Source organism: Betta splendens, chromosome 10, assembly GCF_900634795.4.
Source record: "Betta splendens chromosome 10, fBetSpl5.4, whole genome shotgun sequence".
In the NCBI taxonomy this organism is placed as follows: Eukaryota; Metazoa; Chordata; class Actinopteri; order Anabantiformes; family Osphronemidae; genus Betta; species Betta splendens.
Window position 1 is genome coordinate 5,379,305 of NC_040890.2, and position 4,653 is coordinate 5,383,957.

Here is a 4,653-nt window from a genome sequence, read left to right on the forward strand (position 1 = left end):
CCAGTAGTTCCACTCCTCTATTGTAGCTTTTGACTTGTCTGTAGTTACATTTTTATACAACATTTGTTCTTCTTTAAATGTTCTTTGTTTTTCTGGAAGTCCTGATGAGATTTGTACAAGCAGACTTGAAGCTACAGTACAACGTCTTCATTTACGGAAGCCAACTGTGCGGCTCTTCTACTACTTCGTTATTGAGTGTGCTCGCTTTCTCCGTCACCTCCTGGTTTAATTCCATTAGCCTGCAAAGAAAAATCTGTCGGGACCCCTCACATCCTAAGTCCCATGTTCCAGTGGCTCCCATCAGGACACAGACTCCCTGATGCAGGACCCAAATAGGAGAAACACTGTAATCCCAGCAGTAGTTATCCATCAGTATGCTGTCCTGTACAATGACGCTTTTAATTGATCTTATTAGTAATATTAATTTTCCTGGATGCTTTACCTTAATTGGCCTTCAGGGATAAATAATAGAGATAAAGTGTTTTAAATTGAATTGATCAATACATTATAAATACCTGAAATACTTATGTACACATTATTCAAAGAAATAAATTAAAAACAAATCTATGTTGTGAAGTTCACATGTGAAAATATGTCAGTTGTATAAAAAACATTTTGCCGTTTCCGCTCACGCACGTCAGCGCGTGCGTCAGTCAATGTCATGGTAACAACAACGCTTGGCCCGACCGAGTCTATATAAGGCGCGCAGTCACGGGGGTTCCCCGTTTGCAGTTGGACACTGACGTTTAGAGACGCAAGCAACGGCAGATGGGTAGTGAATTCCGTGTAAATTTTAATATTTATCACTTAAATGGCCTGAAATTGTTTGAAATGAATAAAGGATATATGTACGATACATCGATTGTATGTGATTTTATGTGTTTATTGACAACGTAACTTGCCATTTTGGTCAAAGTTAATAATATTCATATTTTTAAAAATGGCGACTGCACCGACTGTAAACTCCCGCAGCGCTCCTGCCCTTTTCGTAGTTGCAGCCTCTTAAATTATTATCGCCTAAGCGTTATTTAATTTAGTTAATTACCGTATAGACACGTTGTTGGACTTTGCTAACGGATCATTCTGTTGCCAGTTAGCAATTAAATCTGTGCAATTAAGTGTGATCTGGAATGCAGGCACGATATTACAGTTTTTCTCAGTCGCTTTAGTACAATTCTTAGAGCAGAATTGAGTTTGCAAATATGTGTGTGCATTTCTCAAACAATTTTGTACAAACAGCCAAACACTGGATTTCTTGCAACAGCCTGTAACTTGCTCAAAATCTTTAGTTCATCTCTTCATCGCATTGCCATCAGAATGTCAAGTCCTTGTGTCATTGTCTATGAACAAGACAGTCAAATTACTTAATCATGTTGTCAATACAACTGTGTACTTTACAGTTTTTCTCAGTCGCTTTAGTACAATTCTCAGATCAGAGTGAAATTCTCAAAACTATTTGTTCAAGTCTTCACATCATGATGTGACGTGTGCACATCATATAAGCAGTTTCTCTTTTTTCTCTTTTTTTCACTTTGAACCAGTTGCAAATGCTTTGGTACATCCATTCAAATGATTCTGCACAATTCCCAGCTCTTTGCTACATTATCAATTGTTTATGTCATGTTGATCAAAATGTATTATATAGTTCACTGCGCAATAGTCTTACTCCTCAAAACATCTAGTCATTAGTTCATCGTATAAATCATTAACTGCAAAATGGTTGACCGAGTTGTCATAATGTGACAAATATATTTCTATACATCTCCATTATATGTTTCTTTCTAAATCTGTCCTGATTTGGTAAATTGCTCTCAGGTGACTTGACTTTCTCTAACAAAGGTGCATCTCCTTAACCATCAACTGGCAAGTATATATATGGGTGAAGCACAACACAATGTTCTATGTCTGACAATGGTGTGCTTACACATCACAAACTCTCTACAGAGATCTCATCCCTGAAGAAGAGAGGGGTCGGAGTGGAGATCACCTGCCAAAGTATGTGATAGTTTGGGACAATGTGAGTTTTCGTCACTCCAACATCATTAGGCATCAGGATGGAAAGTTGTAACACAGATGACTGGACAGATCTGGATTTTTGTTCAAAGACATCATAATCATACTATCATGCTTTTCAGGGCCTAATTATTGTATATTTCCATCATGTTTTGATGTTGTTTAGATTGTGCGCACGTCACCAGAAACTGTTGTCACGCCTACCTGGTTGGCTCCTCTTCTCTGTCAATCACATTATAAGCGCTGCTGATTGGTTCAGTTACCTGCTCAGGTTTATATGCACACTTGTACCGTTTGTCCAGTATTGCGATAAGGGCGAAAATAAGGAAGTGTGTTCAGAACCGAAGCAAATTACTGGATGAAAAGAATCTGGTAAGGAAATCAAGCGGCTTTACCTGGTGTTAGACGCTACGATTCAAGCTAAAGTGAAGCTAAAGCCGCTGCTGCGCGGTGTTCATTCGGTGTCGGACATTACATGTCTAAAAAAACCCTGTCAACGAAAACACGCACTACGTGAAGTCTCTAGCTCGAAAAGAAAAAAGTAAATAATTGTTTAATTCGAATAACCAGTTCTGTTATTTCTTTAGATTGTGTGCACATAAAATAGTTTTGTTTTTAAAGGGAGTGTGTTTGCCAGTAATATGGACAGCAGTAATATTATTATATGGCAATGTGTACGCAAAGCATTTAGCTAGCGATTAGCTTAGCGTCCGTCGTTCATCAGATCATAACTTGCCACGCGTATTGGTGGCGTATGCTATGCTATTCTTTGGCGCATGTCCTTAGGATCCTTTTTCAGAATAGTGGCTTTTATTTGAGGAGTTTATTTGTGTTGCAAAAATTATTGTAGCGGTAGAGCCACAAATTTGTCCCGTGCTGGTGTAATGAAGTTTTTTGTGTGTTTTTTTTTTTTTTTTTTTGTAAATGGTTTATATCATTTTAAGATTAAATTATCTTTTTGTTTTAATCGGTTAATAATTTAAATTTGTATTTGTGAATTTTATCTGTTGGATTTTTTTTATTTCGTCCACTCTAATACTTTCCGTACTGCACACCGCACTTTTTGAACTTTTTTTGTTTCCGTACTACCTGCTCTGTCTGTCCTGTCTCATGTTGCCGCATGCACCGATGAGGGTAGGTTGTGTGGAGAAAGGCGCTTGATTTATTTTTACATTTTCTTGCAGAAATCAGTTTGTGTTGCTGTTTTTGCTGTGCATTATTTGCTGCTCATTATATTACATTACTCGTCATTCTCGTAATAATTTGTTTAGATTTGTTGGGTAATTTTTGGTTTTGCCTACGAGGATTAGCTTGGTGACCTGAGCTCCTCGTGTTGGCATGTTAGCAAATTTGTGTTTTGTTGTATTGTAGCAATTTTGTTTATCTGTCAATTTATTCAGGGGAGCTGTGGAGTGCAGACACAGAAACCTACAGCTACATGTTTATTAGTTTCCTGCAGGTATGGGTTTTGTTATTTCATTGTTTTAGACTATGCTCACCACCTTGTTTAAGCACCTCATCTTTATGCTTGTATGGCTGCCGTGTGGCGCCAACTTTGTAAATTATGTTTAGCAAGTTTTGCTGGCTGGGCTCTCACGTTGCCGCATGCACCGATGAGGGGGAGCTGTGCAGTGCAGACACGGAAACATACATCTACATGTTTGTTATTTGTTTCCTGCAGGCCAATAAAACGAGAAGATAAAAGTCCAAGCTGGCTTCAGTAGTTTCGTACGGTCAGGGAGAGAGGCTGCAATGAACAGCGTTACACTAACGGGTGATTGTTTCATATTTTCGTCTGTTTTTGATGCACGTGACCGACATTTATAGCGTTGTAGCCCGGACTTTGCTGTTTATTATAGACACGCCTAAAATCAGATTAATTCATATTGAATTCATGGGTAACCTCCCCATTTTCTTTTGCTATTTCATCCTCACTTATCAGGTTCACTGAAGAAATGGAACTGATGGTCACACAGATTTATGGAGGCAGACATCCAAACCTAGATTGGACCTCCAGGAGAGACGAGTGTGGCCACTGGGACGTGCCCATTTATGGACTTAAAGGTGAATATTGTGCAGTGTTGCCAGATGGGGAAATAAGAATAAGAAAACCTTTAATAGTCCCGCAGTGGGGAAATTACTTCTCACAACAGCAGTACAGATGAGCGAGAATACAGGTACAGAACAGTTTGTGTTGGCACAGTACAAAGCAGTACAGTACAGTTAGAGTGAGTATGAGGTCATTGCAGGGTTATTGCACGGTAATGGGTATAAGATTTGTACCGGTAACATTATACATGATTGTTCACAGATTTACACAAATATTGTGCAGAGCAGGTTGCTATATAAACCACTGATGCAGTGGGTGAGTGACTGTAGTGGGACGTGGTCAACAGTTCTGATTATACAGTCTGACAGCAGCAGGTAGGAAGGATCTACGATATCTCTCCTTCACACAGCGAGGGTGGATCAGTCTGCTACCGAAGCTGCTCTCCAGAGCAGACAGTGAGTCCTCCAGTGGGTGAGAGTCCTGGTCCATGATGGATGTCAGTTTAGCCAGGACCCTTCTCTCACCCACCTCCTGCACCGTGTCCAGAGTGCAGCCCAGGACAGAGCTGGACCTCTTGATGATCCTGTCCA

The 4,653-nt window shown here is 39.7% G+C and overlaps 1 long non-coding RNA gene across 1 annotated transcript; it reads left to right on the forward strand.

Moving 5' to 3' along the window:
• Window positions 1–1,488: 1,488 nt before the first annotated feature.
• Window positions 1,489–4,434, forward strand: LOC114864501 (uncharacterized). Its single transcript, XR_003787323.3, has 4 exons — window positions 1,489–2,385; window positions 3,414–3,472; window positions 3,695–3,787; window positions 3,956–4,434. It is a non-coding gene; the product is annotated as an uncharacterized LOC114864501 (long non-coding RNA).
• Window positions 4,435–4,653: the final 219 nt, after the last annotated feature.